This window comes from Sciurus vulgaris (genome assembly GCF_902686455.1).
Source record: "Sciurus vulgaris genome assembly, chromosome: 17".
Classification (NCBI taxonomy): Eukaryota; Metazoa; Chordata; class Mammalia; order Rodentia; family Sciuridae; genus Sciurus; species Sciurus vulgaris.
Genome location: NC_136478.1, coordinates 23,347,951 through 23,365,156, shown reverse-complemented (window position 1 = coordinate 23,365,156; position 17,206 = coordinate 23,347,951). Strand labels below are relative to the sequence as shown.

The 17,206-nt window shown below is 36.3% G+C and overlaps 1 protein-coding gene and 1 pseudogene across 8 annotated transcripts in view; one reads left to right on the top strand and one right to left on the bottom strand.

Annotated features, from left to right (window-relative positions):
• The window catches only part of CDH8 (cadherin 8), a 350,895-nt gene that overhangs the window by 299,207 nt on the left and 34,482 nt on the right, over positions 1-17,206 (bottom strand). The window lies entirely within an intron of this gene.
• Positions 1-17,206, top strand: part of LOC306648173 (small ribosomal subunit protein uS5-like) — a 39,154-nt pseudogene extending 21,948 nt beyond the window's left edge. Inside the window, exon 2 of the transcript XR_013766941.1 lies at positions 1-17,206. This exon is cut by the window's left edge and continues 10,853 nt beyond it. The product of XR_013766941.1 is annotated as a small ribosomal subunit protein uS5-like (transcript).

Below are 17,206 nucleotides of genomic sequence, written 5' to 3'. Positions count from 1 at the left end.
ACATGTAAATATACAGAAAACAAATGTGAAGTTAAAGAATAATCTATAAGGAGCATTCATGGATTAATCAGTCAGATAAAAAATAAAACAAATCTGTTATTTGAAATCTCGAATACAATTCTATACTATAGAATCTTAGTCTCTCACTAGTAAAGGTAACCCACACCCTCAATTTTGCATTTAAAAATGCCTATGCTTTCTTTCTTTAGAGTTCAACTTCATATATACTTTAGTAAACCGCTTTCTGTTCAACTCTATTTTTGAGATTTGTTCTTGCTGATACTTAAAAGTTATGGCTTTATCATTTTATCCAAATTTTGGTAAGATAAAACCAGATCTATCTATTCTACATTAGATGGAATTTTGGATTATTTATAGGCTTTTGGTTTTTGAAACCATTATGAACAATGTTGACTAGTATCTTTTACTTGAACTCTAGGACCTAAATCTAAGTTCCTAGAGCATTTAACTCAGAAGGAAATTGCTGGGTGATAGATACACTCCGTCTTTCCATTTTACTATCTTCCAAGATAATGGAAGTTGTCTTACAGAATGAGTTTGCACACACTGAACAAGTATAAGAATTCACTTTGCTGTACATTCTCATCACTGCATATTGTCCAACTTTTAATTTTTACAATTTATTGAGTACAAAATACTACTCGACTTCAATTTTAATTTGTATAGTCTCTTAGTCGATTAGGTTGCTAAAAACAAAATACCATAGATAGGATAGTTTAAGCAACAGATATTTATTTCATACAATACTGGAGGCTGGGAAGTCCAGATCGGCCCAGCATGGTGAGGGCTCTCTCTGGCTTGCAGACCATGTTCATCTTACCATGTCTCCACATGGCAGAGAGGAAGCTCTTGGGTCTCCTCTTCTTTTGATAAGGTCATTAATCCCATCATACATGCTCCACTATCATGATCTCATCCGAATGAGATCATCTGCCAAAGGCCCCACCTATTCATAGCATCACATTGAGGGCTGGGACTTCAACATAAGACTTTGTAAGGGTACCAACCATCTATTCCACAACACATAATAATTAGGGAGTATTTTTCATATTTGTAAGAGTACTACAATGTTTCCTTCTACTAATCTTTTGATTATTTTTGCCCTTTACTTATTAATTTCAACTGTTTTTATGTACTCTAGTGAAAATTCTTTGTCAGTTCTATGTGGCAAAGATCTATTCTTTTTTTCATTCATGATCTTTATCTTATCATGACTTTGGATGAATCAAAGTTCTTAAATTTAATGGAGTAAAAATTATTCATTTTTCCCTGTAAGTTTTACATTGTTTGTTGCTTAACAATTGCTCCCCTAGCAAAAGTACATAAAGAGATTTTTTACAAATGCCTTTTAAAGATGTATACCTTTTATGCTTCAGGCCTTTATTCATCTGAAGTTGATTTTTTTGTGTTATGGTGTGAAATAGGAATTACTTTTTCCACATGGATGACAAATTGTCCATGAGCTATTTATCAATTAGTCTTTCCTTACTGACTTATAGTCCTATGGTTGCCATGTGAAATTTCTGGGTACACATGGTCTCTTCAATCCAAGTTTATTGTTTACTTGGTTACTATGATGTACATTCCCTTTACAATAAATATTGATACATGTTAGGGTAAGCCCTCACATCTTGTTTAACCTCTTCAAGAATGAGTCTTTTTTTCAAATGTGAAAACTCTGCTGTATTCCCTCTGAAAGGCAAGACTGCAGTCCCTTTACAAGAATAATCTGAAATACTACTTGGGAGTGAAATAGCTCTAACAAAGCTAAGAGACATTCTAGACTTACACTGATCAATTCTGTGACCATTGGCCACATATTTCCAAATTTATATAAATTAAAATTAAGATACAATTGAACATTCAATTACTCATGCACATGTTCTACATTTTAAATATTCAGTAGATACAAGTGACTATTCACTACCATTTTGAAAAGCATGTGTATAGAACAGCATGTGTATAAAGAACATCACAGAATGTTCCACTGGATGGTTCGGATTTAGACCCTTGAAGTAGAACCATCAAAGGAAGTTGGTTTATTTCCTTTAGGAGAAAATATTAAGGCAATAAATACAAGAAAGATTTTCTGACTTTCAGTGAGTTTTCTCATCTTTTGCATTATCTGATGTTTGAATGTCTTAAAAATCTCCACATGTAACATCTATTCAATGTATAGCAACTACCTCATCTCAATAATGAAGAGCTAAATAATAAAGAAGTATAATAGACCTTTTATATCTGTGGGTTCCACATACATAGATTAAACCAACCACAGAAAATATTCATTTAAAATACTGCATTTGTGAAGAACATGAGGAGACTGTTTTCTTGCCATCATTCCCTAAACACATCAGGATAGTAACTACTTAGAATTTATTTTATGATATGTATTAATTACAAGCAATTTAGAGATCATTGAAGGTAAATGGAAGGATGTACATAGATTATATGGAAATACTGCACTATATTATAAGAGGGACTTGAGTTCATCTACAGATTTTGGTATCTGCAGGATTTCCTGAACCAAATCTTCAGGATACTGAGGAATGACTATATTGAACAGAAAACCCACAGCAACATCATGAGTAGGTGTTATGATTTAAATGTGACACGTCCCCCAAAAGTTCATGTATAAGATAATGCAAGAAGGTTTAGAGGTGAAAGAATTGTGTTATGAGATCATTAACATAATCAATGTGTTAATCCCCTGATAAGGATTAACTAAGTGGTAACTCTAGACAGGTAGGGTTTGGATGGAGGAAGTGGGTTATTGGGGGCTTGCCTTTGGGTTATGTATTTTATCCATGGTGAGTGGAGTCTATCTTTCTCTTCCCAGACACAATGCCCTGAGCCACTTTCTTCCACAACACTCTTTTACCATGATGTTCTGCCTTGCCTCAGGCCCTGAGGAATTGAGTCAGCCGTCTATGAACTGACACCTCTACAACCATGAGCCCCCAAATAAACCTTTCCTTCTTAAAGTTGTTCTTATCAGGTCTTTGGGTCTCAGCAATGAAAAAAAGATGACTAACTCAGTATGTTAAAACTATCCAATTATCTCATCCTTATTTGCTTTTTTGATATTTGAATCCACTGAGCAACTTCCAGGTAAGTGATCTCCAATTGTATTTGACTGATGGTTAAAAACCAACTCCATAACTTTTTACTCTCTCCATTCACCTTGAAACAGGTGTACTTGCCCATTATGTGCATACAGTAGATTAAAAACAAAGAAAATGTGCTTTAGGGATTTGATGCAAGTGTGGACTGAGCCATCTCTGAGATTATGAGAATAGAATCTGAGTAAGAACTCGAGATGTGTCCAACCTGAGTCATCAGAGCAACAGGGTCTGGAGGTGATTATGTAGAGCAGAGGTGGTATATTATATGGGTCCAGGCAGGTTAGAAGGTCAGGACTGATAATGTGGGGAATCCTCTAGCTTAATCAAGGATTCTCTGAGCCAGGGGTTGTGAAACAGCTTTCAAGCACACTTTGAGTGCTTTTGCCTGGGAAGGCCATTTACTTTTTCAAAGATCAAGAAGAAGCATTAAGATATGGAATATTGGCCTGGCAGGGTGGTTCATGCCTGTAATTCAAAAGGCTCCGGAGACTGAGTCAAGTCAGAAGGCTCAAGATCAGCCTCAACAATTTAGCAAGGCTCTAAGCAACTCAGTGAGACCTTGTCTCAAAATAAAAAGTAAAATGGCGTGGGGATGTTGCTCAGTGATTATAGCTGGTAGCAAGAAAATTAATTATTTTTTTAAAGATACTGAATATTGTAAACTTGTCTTCAGCATTTTCATGTGATCTTTTAACTCCTCTGTGACTGACTCTTCAGATCTATTTCTCGGGTGGGCTGGCAGAACTGTATTATTAACTACCATAATTTAAAAATGAGAAATAATGACCTAAGTTTGGACTTTCAAACAACTATCTCTTCCAACTCCTAGGAAATCAAATACAAATATGTTACAAAAGAGGAAGAAGGTGTTTTCAGTGTATTAATCTACTTTCTGATGCTAATTCATCAGAGTAAGTTTAAAGAAGAAAGCTTAAAAGGTTGAAAATGCCTGGGCTTTCACCATGGGGCACATAATTTGGAGACAGCATTGTTACTTATTCTTTAAAATATCCTTTAGAGATAAGCATTTGAACTTCCACTTGGTTGGGAAGAAAACTGAAGCTTAAATTGCAAACAGGGGAGCTGAAATTTAAATGTATCTCTGTTTGATTCCAGTCTTTTACTTCTCTTATTACACTATGATGTCAAAAACATGATTTTTCCAGAACTCAGATTATAGTAAAAACAGTCTCTGAAAGTTATTCATCCATACAGTTTTGTTTGGATGTTAACACTAACAGTAATAGTCAGCATTTGCTAAGTGTTGACTGTGTTTCAGGCACTTGATACGAATTGCTTCATTTAATTTTCTCAATAACCCTATGAGGTATATAATATCATTTTCATAATTTTCCAAATAGGAAAAGTCTGGGTTAGTAAATTTCCTAAGTTTATATTGTCAGTAAATGACCCAAACCTCTATGGCTTCATAGAATTAAGAAACCAGGCTGTGATCAATTTACATTTATTCTCAGAGAACAAGACTGTTCATTTAGCAAAATGGTCCTGTTATTTCAACACTCAGAATAGTCAGGACATTGCCATTTTCTGTCCTTCATCGATCTGCATTTTTGTACTGTAGAATATTATTTTTTAAAGCCAAAGGTAAACTTAAAGATAGGTTGTATTTTATTTTATTTTCAAGAGGGTAGGTACTAGGGATTGAACTCTGGGGCAGTCAACCACTGATCCACAACCCCAGTCCTATTTTATATTTTATTTAGAGACAGGCCTCACTGAGTTGTTTAGTACCTTGCTTTTGCTAAGGCTGGCTTTGAACTCTTGATCCTCCTGCCTCAGCCTCCGGAGCCTCTGAGATTGTAGGCATGCACCGCCATGCCCAGCGATGGAATATTTTAACAAAATAAATTATTACTCAAGAAAAGCAAAGTACCCTCCATATGCAAAGATCTGTCCTAAACTTTTAACCCTGCGTTCCTACAAAAAAAGTGATCATCTAAGGTAAGAAAGAGCTGAGCCATAGTCAGGGTGAGAATTGGTATGCAAGTCAGCTATTCACCTAGTGGCATATACAAAATACAACTTTCTATCCTTGATTAAACAGGTGCTCTTTAAACCAAGCCCTGCATTTTAATTGTAAGCATTTTTGTAGTAACAGTATAAAAGCCATCCCTGATAGCATGCAGCAGTTGGTCCCAATGCCAGCCTTTTCCCAGGGGCAGTCTTCATGAGTTATAAATACCAAAACAACAACAACACAAACCAAAACAAACAGAACTGGGCGTGTTGACGAGGCAGTATCCTCTACTAAATAATCATGAAAAAAGAGAATTACAGGTAAAAACAAGTTTATTATAACACAGTTGGACGGCAAGTTTTTAAAATGATTTTTTTGTTGTTGTTGTTATTAATCCAAGTAAAATGTAAAGGCTGCTGGCCAACTATTTGCTGGTAATTTTTTAACTCTGTGGCTCAAACTCCTTTCAATTGTGAAATGATATCCAGGAAATCCCAATCTTAGGCTAAGTGGGGACATAAAGAAAACTGCTGAGGTTAGTAATATTCACACACAAGAGATCATTACATCAATATAATTTCATTCCAAGACGAACTAGCTTTTTTGGCAAGAAATAGAATGAAAGGGTCGAGGTACAGATAAGACTTGGAGAGAGCTAGCAATTTTTCTTTGGTCTGTATTTGGGCTCAGAGACAGAAAATTCCTTTGATTATGTGAGACTTGTAAGGAACTGGGGACTTCTGCCACCCTTGGGAAGGAACTGGCTTAGAGACTAGTTCTAACATCTAAAATCAGACGGAGAAAGATAAAAAAGGTGGCAGAAAAATAAAAGGGATGCAGAAACTATTATTTCACACATCTGTGTCTTTAGCAAGCATGGTTATGTGCTCCTGATCCATTGTTATTTTTAGATGAAAAGGATGATTCAAAATATTCCAGATAAATCGATATCATGATTGATTAAAATGAGTTTTCCCACACATGGAGGATTATTAGTGGCAAAGTGCTGATATTCGAGTTTGGGCAGTCATCTTTGATGGAATTATGGACTCCCAAGGTGTGAGGTTGTACTGAGATTCACTGTAACTGCAACTTGTTGCCCTAGAGAAAGCAGAACATCTAGGCCCTGGGAGAGCAATATACACGTTCAGAGATAAAACCAGTGTGCAGCTCTATCTCAAATCTCATGGAACATTTTTTTTCCCAGGTATTTGCTTATGTAGCCAGAGCCACAGTTCCTGTAGCTGCAAATCAGTAGTGTGCTCAGACTGCTGTCCTTAGCTCCTATGATTGATCAGGGAGGCGATGAAATAAATTAACTGTACTGAATTGCATTAGAGCCCAGGGAATGAAAAACATGTGCTTGTTTCTATTCTTTCTTTTGTGTTCTGTTTCAACAAATAAGCATTCTATAAACATTAATTAAGCCCTTTCTCTAACCACTGAGATTGTGCTAAGGGTACAATTTTATTTGCTATCTGTGTTAAAAGTTAGGATTCTAAGATATTATAGGGTCTGTCCAAGGCAATGAATTTTATCTTTGAGAGAAATCAGAATGCAGGCTTCTACCTTTTCTTTTAATACACTTCCAAAAATAAGTGTTACATGTAAGTTAGGACCCAGCTATGTCTCCAGAGATGGACAAGATTAGATCTATTCAGTGTCTCTCCATTTACTGGATTTTTAACCATGAGTGGTGCATACAAACGCTTTAAATTAAAAGATTAACTGAAAGGTACTATTATTTCTCCTATTTTATAGATAGGGAAACAAAGAATTGATGGGTAATATAGTATGTAGCATAGTGCAATAGTAATTGTTAGGTTCTTAACAAATTGATATTGTCATTAGCTAGTATACCAGATTAGGAAAAGGGCCAATAAACCAGGTTATATTACTTGCTAACAATTATTCTTTTTACCAATTTACCTATTGGTTTGCATCCTTTATGATCTTTTAACAGGCCCTAATATTTGTTACCTCAAATTCTCTTATCTTCCTTAAAAACCAGAAGGTATTCCCATTTTATAGGTAAAAATAGCTGATAGCATCAGTCAAAGAATGTGTATTAGTTGAAGACTCCTAGAGATAGGATGTGACTTCTCACCTCTGTGACTCTAGGGTCTTTACTGGCAATAGTCAGATATAAATCCTACATGTGCACCCTAAACCATCTTGATAAGTTTAGGAATCCAATTTTCTCCAAACTGCCAGAGTTAGCATCTCAAAGTCATTTTGGGTAAGCAGGGGCGGAAGGGAAGGAAACTCACATCTATTAAGGTGCTACCATCTGCCAGGCAGAGCGCAAGGCACTTTGGCGTGCTCCGTCTGTAGTACAGATTTTTCTTTCTGTAAACTTCTGCTCTCATTTCCCCACAGAATCCAAAGGTAGCAGGAAGGTAAGTGATCATAACCTTCTCGTTGCTCTTTACACTTCATGCAAATGCATAAAAGAGTCGGCTTAGGCGAGCAATCACTTGACTTAAATTCCGCAGCTTACAAAATGCGTGCACATATTTCACATTACATGGTACTTAAAACAACATTTGGAGGCAGATGGAGGATATATTGTCATCTGTTCTACAGGTGAGGAAAATAAGGTTTCCGAGAGAATTAGAGTATTATCTAAAACAACACAAGTTAGAAACAAAGGTCATGCTGGAGCCCCTTCGCCCACATGAGTCAGGAAACTTGGGAGCCATTCAAGATGGTGCTCCATCACTCTGACTTTCTCCTTTATGTCTCTCGCCCATTACTCATATCTATAAGTATTGAGCTTAGCAACTCTCTTTTGTAGATGAAATTGGGGCTATAAAATACCACCTCTCTCCAGCCCATCCAGAGAGATTTGGAGAAAAGGTGGCAATGATGTAATTTGATTCCAAAAACCATCCATCCCAAAACTGAGGTACTGCTTTGGAGAAACATGCTGTCCTCAGGGACAGTAGGGCACCTAATGCTTTGGGTGTTTTTGCCTGTGGGCCAAGCAATGCATTGAAAGTATCCCTACAATTGCATGCTTTCAGTAAAGTATATACTAAGCCTCTCTCTGTGTGTAGGCATGTTGTGTGCTCTTTACAGGAAATGAAATAAAAGGGAATATATCCCATTTTTGAATATATACAAAGACTAGGAAGAAAAATGCCTCTGATATGTAGAGAATAAAAATTCAACAGCAGCAAGGAACCAGAGTTCTGGGATTCATTCATTGAACAATACATACTAAATACCTACCTAGGAGGTGCTATGGACATAGCAGTGAATAAGAAAACTAAATTCCCTGTCTTTGCTTAGCTTACCTTCTGGTGTCAAATACACACTTTTAAAATGTGCATATACTATGTTTGAAGATACATTTTTCTATGGACAAAGCAACTCCAGAAAACATCTCAGATGTGTAATTCTTTTAGATCACTTTCCTTCTGTGTATCCTCTCCACCATATTTCTACCTTTAGTCATTACTCAAGGAGGTAGCTAAGAGACACCTGCTCTTCCTCTCGTAGCCTTTCCTCCTGAAATCCATTTCTTACATTTATAATATTAAACTTTTTATTCTTAAATTATTTATAATAGTCATAGGAGGAGGAGTAATAGGAGCAGTAAATATGCACAAGAAAAAAATAAAATATGTGCATGTAAAATAATAAAAAAGCAAGAGGCATACAAAGCAAAAAAATGTCCTTCTCAATGCAAATCGCTGCCCTCCAGTTTTTCTATTCTGGGAAACTACTGTCATCCAGTTCTATTTTATGAGTGTCTGTACATGTACATGTTTCCATACCCCAAGAAATAGTCTATGTACACACAAGTATGCACGAGTATACTACTCCTCTCCTTCTTTAACACAAATGAAATAATTCCATAAATACTCTGCTATATCTTGCTTTGGAGACCAGTCCATAACATATGTAGCACTGACTCTGCTTTTTCACAGCTTCATGGTGTTCCACAAAAAGAATGTATCATAATTAATCATAAAAGAGATCTAATTTTGTTACTCCTTAGTTAAAACCTTCAAAGTCAGACTCTTCCCTACCATCACATACATAACAAAGTGAAACCCCCCAAAATACCAGGTAAAACATCTCTTGACTGGGAAGTAGGTAGGAATGAAATTACAAGGAAAGCATATGCTTCTGTGGTTTCCATGTTCTGCTTTTTATAAACTCTTTGCTATTTTTACTTTGCACTCTCATTCTAATACTAATCACTCCCATTTATTATATTGCCCCCCAGTGCAATAAATCCTACATGTCAGTCAGAATTCATTTTAGTTTCTTCTTCCAAGCAGCCTACCTTGCCTGCAGGTCTCAGGTGCAAAAAGCATCATAAACTGATCCCACATGTGTTCGCAGTGACCACTATTACCATCCTACTGTTCAGTGCTCCATACTGAGATTGAAGATTTCCTGGACTGTCTCTCAAATCGACTATAAGTTTCCTTAACTACAAGGACTGTACCTTATTAATCTCTGAATCAAAAAAGAATAGCAGACCATCTACCTGCTACAGGCCAAGGAAAGTTTGTTGAATGACTGATGGAAGATAAAAAGCTTTATGACCCCAGGGCAATGGTCTCTCCACTGTAGACAAGACACCCACATGAATCTTTCTTGAGGGATCTGTTTGAGCACTGATAGGAAGAGTGTGGTCTCCAGACACACATCATCAGCATCATGTGAACACCTGCCAGAAGTAAGAAATCAGAAAGTGAGAGCAGGGACTCTGTGCTTCAACCAGCCTTCCTTGTGACTCTGGTGCAGACTGAACTTTAGGATCACTGCAGGGGCATTTTCTCAGTTCTTGTTTTTCCATTCCCTGTCAACAATTTTGCTCCTTGCATTAGAATTATCTGGTGGGAAAAGCAGCAACATACCCCACCCCTGCTTCTATTTCCTTCTACAATCACACTCAGGTGTCTCTACAATAGTTTTGGCAAATGTATCTATCTGAAGGTTAACTTGAGCTCTCAAGGAGGTAAAAAAAAATGAACCAAGTTTCAAACAAGTTGATTATATATGTGAAATCATGCTAGCTCCCCTCATTCCTGGTCAAGGTAGCCAGGGTAAAGTTTTATTAAGAAAGGAAGAGGCCTCCTGTACATATAAAAACCCCATTCTGTCCTGTGAGACATGGAAAACATTTCTTGTGACAGAAGATGATAAAAAATATCCCAACACTGAACCTACCTAAAGCGGTAATAAAGAAGAAAAGAAAACAACACAAAACAAATTGCTTAGAAGCTATTGAAAGTAATACCTGTTTTCCACAAAAGATCGTCTAATCTTCATATTCCAAGGGCATAGAAAGGCTTGCTCTGGGAACAGGTGTTTATCTTTTGACATGTGTCATTCTTTACTCAGATGAATGGGATCGGAACATTTTATTACGCAGACAGGGTGAATGAAGACATATATAATAATACATTTTCTTATTATTGTTCCACCAAATTGATAAGTATCTTTTAAAAACTAGAGGGAAACTTGCTTTCAACCTCACCATCTCTCATCTCACCTGCCCAGCTCAGTAGATATCATCCATTCGCCCTTGGCCTTCTTACCAACTTAGCCTCCAACAAGAATTTATGAAATCTTCAGATGGCTCAGAATGATCCTAATTTTATGTGAAAATTTCCTGTGTTTTTAAATCATGCTGAAAAGACAGTCCGACTAGGCAGCTTTAAAGACATATGTCTCCTTCGCCTCAAGACAAAGAAGAATAAACCTAATCCATCCTTGCAGATAAATTCATCAAAACTCAAGGCCTGTGGAAATGTTTACTCGTGCCTTTTCTATTTATTCCCTTAGAATATCTGAGCTAGAAGAGACCTGACAGATCATCCAACCCAATCCCCCGGCAGCAGAAATAAAAATAACAACACTGGGGCTGAGGTTGAACCTGGGATGGAAGGATCACGTGAGTCTTCTAAAGAACAGCACGGTCCTCTAGCGGCCACTGCAGGCAGCCGCAAGCACTGCATACAAGGGCAAATCCTACTTTCCTTGAAGAATGCACTCAAGGATTCTTTCCAAGCTCCATACAGGTGAACAAACACATGTGCTGTCGTTTTTAAAGAGTGTTAGTAGAAGGGCACAGATGCACACGTCTACAGTCTCAGTGGTTCACAGAGCTGAGGCAAGAGGATCTCAAGTTCAAAGCCAGCCTTAAGGAGGCCCTAACCAACTTAGATCCTCTCTCAAAATAAAAAAAATAAAAATGGTTGGGGATGTGGCTCAGGGGTTATGCTACCCTGAGTTCAATCCCCACTACCCCAACAACAACAACAAAATACATAGTAGTATATTCCTAGGTGACTTAAGAATGCTAAATTGCAATAAATTTTCCTTGGGAATATACAAAGTCATAGAGTATTACTATTTTCTGAAGCTGAGACAACTTTTCATTCTGAAGTGTGAAGGTATTCCACAAATAAGACAGTCACCAAGAAGCAGGCAAATCTTTACACACTCCCATGACTTCATGGCAATTTAATTGGTGAAATAATTTTAAAAAACAAATTGAACTGAAACATAGTAATGAGGGTAGTTTACTATATCCCTGGTAAGGTCCACAATTTTAAACATCTTGAAATACCATGTAGTTTGACCTTCACTTTGATTTCATTCACATATAAGGTTAAGACTTTTTAAACAAATATTTCATGACCACAGCTTTGAGTATTTTTTAAAGAATAATCTCCTTTTCTAGGGTTTTTGTTCTTAAAATGCAGTTTTTATTTTAAAAGATCACAATTCTAATGTTTAATCTCACCCATCACAACCTGGAGTCTCTTGGAGACCACTTTGTTGATAGATCAATCATTTTTACATTATTCCATATTCCTGCCTTGTAATAAAGTATCTTCAGTAAAATTAAGGCATCCCATTGGAAAGAAAATATGATGCATATTTCTTTGAGGCCCTGTCTGTATATGTCATGTATGCTATCAAAATGATTGATTAGGTGCCCCTTAAAACAGTTGCTTATCTAAACACTTAAAGTCTATGCACTGACCTTTATAAACCCACAGTTACTGCTGTTCCCTGCAATAGTTTTCTCCATCCAGAAAACAGGTGTCAAATGATCACTGGCTTTCTTAGAGCAGAATGCCAGGTAATAAATATAAAAGAGTCAGTTGTGCTGGCCCATGCCTGTAATCCCAGTAACTTGAGAGGTTGAGCCAGGAGGATCACAAGTCCAAGGTTAGCCTCAACAACTTAGCAAGGACCTAAGCAAATTAGTGAGAACTTGTCTCAAAATAAAAAGATAAATAAATAAAAATGTAAAAATGGCTGAAGATGTGGCTCAATTGTAAAGTGCCCCTGAGTTAAATCCCCAGTACTAATAAAATAAATAAATAAAGTGTGAGGGGACTTTAAAAAAAAATCACCAGTTGATGCTGAAACTGTTGGATGAAAATCTGCTGAGGAATAAAATTGGCATGTAGTATCTCCACAAAACAAAATATAATCATTTTACAGAGGAAATATTTGACAGCGCCATCTTAACTAGCATGTTAGCAACATCATATTGAAACAAAGTGACGTCATCCACCTTGTGATATGATACAGTGAGATATCATATCATGTGATGTGATACAACTTCGCTTCCAAAGACATTTCTGCCAAAACTGAACACGTATGTACCCACAAAGGAAAAACAAGATGCAAAAAATGAAGTACATTCTACAAAATAACTGACCTGTCAAATTCAAAAATATCAATTTCAAGAAAACCTGAGAAATTATTCTAACCAAAAGAAATTAAAAAGACACATTAAAAATGCAGTATGCCATCTTGACCTGTATCCCAAAAAATATAGTGTCTGTAAACAGCAATGTTAGGACAGCTGACAAAATTTCATATGTATTATGGACAGAATAATAATATTGTGCCACTGTTAAATTTCATGATATTGGTAATTATCCTGCAGTTAGGAAATAAATTGAAGTATTTTGTGGACAAACAAAATGTTCTCAACTTGCTTACAAATGATCAAAGAGAAAAATATAATATTCATAGGTAGACAGCTAATGATAAAAGAAATTAAAATATATGATATTTCAGGAGATACTTGTATTACTTTTGCAAGAATTCTGAAAGTTTGAAATTATGTTAAAACAAGTATCCTTCTATGATAAATAACAATTAAAGTGGTTTATCAGATTTTTACAGGTTAGATGCCATTTTTCCCATTTGATATATGCATAAACTGAGATTTAAAGAGATTATAATTCTTGCACGAGGGCACTTGTTAGTTGGTGTCACAATCAAATTTTAACCCAGATATCTTTGTATCAGAGACTTCCCAATCTACCATCTCTCTTAAACCAGGTCATTTTGTTTGTAAATACAATGGAATGTGTCATGGACTTCAAGGTAGCGCTTTCTTTTTTTTTTCTATATAATATGCCAAAACTCTTAACCTTGTAAGTAAATGAAGGTTGGCTGTCATCTGTTTGGTGTTAGTGAGAAAGCTGGTTAGTGACTTGGACTTAGCTCATGAAACAAAGGACCTCTACAAAGAAACTATCTGTCACTTGGAAAAGATACAGAAGTCCCCCTCTTAGCTTAAGGGAATATATTCCAATGGATGCCTGAAACCACAGATGGTACCAAACCATATGCATACTAGGATTTCTTTTTTTAAAATTTCTTTTTCTCTTTTCTTATCTTTAATTTTCATTTTTATTTATTTGTACACACGCAGTGTCTCATGAATGCAAGGCAAGCGTTCTTACCACTGAACTACAACCCCAGCCCAAGGAGTTCTTATACATACAAACATGGTGTGTCAAAATGGGATGCCTGAGATTTTCATCTCACTACTCAAAATGATACACAATTTTAAACTCACAAATTGCTCATTTATAGAATTTCTGACAGGTAACTATAACTGCAGAAAGTAAAACCATAGCTAAGAGGAGACTACTATTCTCAGTCTCTACCTCTTCCAGTCATCTACTTGAGTTTAGGAATGAAACTGAGTTGTTGAAACTAAGAGTCCGGTACAGACAACTTTAGTTAAGTTCAAGAATTTCATTAGCAAACAGGACCAGCCATGGAAGACCAACAATTCCAATGATTAGTGGTACTTTTACATTATCTGATTATCAACAACAATCAGTAGTGTAAGGGTAATAAAAAGAAGCTATCATTTACTGAGTGAAATATATGAAAGACACTACTATGAAGTATGGAAAGTATATGAAGCTACTGCTATGTACTTGTCATCTGTAAATATTCTCTCATTTAACCCCAAATTTAAAATGAACAAAATCTTAACAAATGACAAAACTAACCTCAGGCACATTGAACTAACTTGTTTAAGGTAACGTAAATCTGGGCCTGAAGCACACAGCATCACTGATATTGTCAGAGTGTCACAGTCTAGTGGTCTAGAACTACTAAAAAGGAAGATGAAAATCTGGAAGAAGAAACTCTTAGATTAAAAGGACCCTGAAATCATCATGAAAGTTGTAGACAACTTTTACAGATACAGCATCATGATGGAAGCAAGGATTTGGAGCCAGATAAATGGATGCAGGAGATCTACAGATATGGGTTTGTCTCTGCTACATGGAATGTTTACCTAGCTTCTTGAGATGTGCTGACTTCTCATTATGCATATGAGATGGTAATATATAACTTTTGGGTTTACTAGAAAAATTAAATGATAGACTGGACACAATGTGCTGGGTAATGATTATGATTTTAAAGGACCCTGAGAAAGACCATCCATGTGCATATAGCTTTCCCAATGTTTCTCGTGTCCATACTGTGTTCACGAGGTCACTTAAGGACATAAGTTAAACATTCTTTCAGATTAAAAAAAAAAAAAAAAGTCATATGAATCCCCTTCGTATCTTGGAAACACATGGCTTAAGATAGCTTATGCTATAACTTTTCTGAGTAGACTGTTTTTCGAAATGCTGTGAAATTAGCTAGAAGAAAAGAGAACATACATTCATTTAGCACCTACCAGTAGGAGGTAGTTTTATAAGTTTGGACAAAAATGTTTTACAGATATGTCAACTAATAATCACTGTGTGCCCACAATCTGCCAAAAGTTGAATGGAAAGCAATTATGAAGGCATCATGGTATAAAGAAAAGATAACGCATTTGGCTGAAATTTTATTTGAACTTCATCACTTCTTCAAGCTCAGTCTCTTAATATAGATGCTGAGAAAATTTTTCCATATTATTTTCCTAAGGAGTATCTGTAGACACAAATTCAGGGATTTTAGTGGGGCTACTAGAAGCAGTAGCCACAGTTGTAGTACTACAAGTAGCTATAGTAACAGTTACTCATGAGTCAATTAAACAATACATGGCACTAATTTGCACTATTCTAAATGGCATCTATCTTTCTACCAACTCATTTCAACAACCCTGAAAATTTCAATTACTTCCCCAGGTCACATAATGGTAACTACTCCTCACTGGTTCTAGGAAAGAATTTTGGACTCATCTGCAGAGGTTAAAAAAACAGATTTCATAGGTATGTCCAGTTTTTAAATTCAGAAAAAAATGATTTTGATGATTTCCAGTTGGACTGGAAGGACAGAATTGGACTACTTACATTTGTGAAAACTGATTCTCATAGTGACCTACCCTCACCCCTTTTTAAGAGGTACAGTTCTTCCAATAGCAGCTCATTCAAGATGAATTTGTCACTTCATCTCATACACTTGGGATTTCTGGGTTGGAATGGAGAGATGGATATTAGGAGTGCTGTGAGTAATTGCAACCTGGAATTTCAGATAATCCAATGGGAGATGAGACTGGCCCGTTAGTATAATACAGTGTGTGTGTGTGTGTGTGTGTGTGTGTGTGTGTGTGTGTGTGTATCAACCTGCTCCAAGCATTTCTTTTCAAAAAGCTACCCCATGGAGACAAATAGCCTGAGGTAAATAAACAAACTATACATTCTGCTTTTGACTGGAGGCTTTACTTGTCAGGGATAATGATTTACATAGTGATCTTCTCCTTCCTGCCTAGAAAGCTGCATTAGCTTCAAGCTATGTGCTCTGTTAAAGAGGCATGGGGAGAAAAATCCTTCCCATTTCAAGCTGATTTTTTATTGTTAATTCTTTTCCAGGGGTTATGTGCGATCTGGATAACAGGTGAACCAGTAGTAGGGAGGATGCTAAGAAGACAAGTAGAAATTATTTTTGAAATAGGTAAACTCATTTAAGCAGGGAATAGCTTGTTATTGAATATTGCTGCCTTGTATCTTCCAAATGAATGTTTATGTCATCCAGAAATTCTTGTATGTGTCCTAGTCACCTCAGCAAAGACAAAGGCATAATATACGTCCCCAGTACTGTTGGAAAAGATTGTTTTACCCAATAATGTGTCAGCACTTCAGAATAACAAGTTGTCTTGATTTACAAATTAATGTGATTTAAAAAAAAATCAAAAAGAAAACATATCTATGGAATGCCATACTGGTTTCATAACTGGGTGTTTGTGTGTAAGGAGATGACATAATGTGAACTCTTTACCTAATACACTTCATTTCTGCCCCTCTCCACCCCCAAATCTAGGAACACTCAGCTGCATCCCTAATCCTTTTAGTTTTATTTTGAGACAGGGTCAGTTTTGCTAAATTGCCCAAACTAGCCTCAAATTTCCAGTCCTCTTGCCTCAGCCTCCAGAGATGCTGGGATCATGCTGCAGCCCATCTCAGCTTTTTTATTTTTTAATGAAAAAACTAGATATTCGGAAAGTTTGAGAGCCAAACTGAAGTTAAATACATCTACATTTGAGATTTCACTCAGCAAGTTAAGTTGGCTGCCCTTAGACATACTATTACAGAACCTGATTAAATGTATTTATGTTGACTAATTGAGATGCACCATAGTGTGTATATTGATGTGGATTTGTTGAACAAGAAGTGAGATATGCCACAGAGCTGGATCTAATGAAAGCAGATCTAGTGCTGGAAACCTTAGTCATTAGCATATTACTAACAGTAATCAGATTTCCTACTTTCCATAGGAGAAGAATCAGAATGGACGTTGTGATACAGATTATCTAGAGCTAAACTTCTTTTGTAACATATCTCTTTTTCATAAA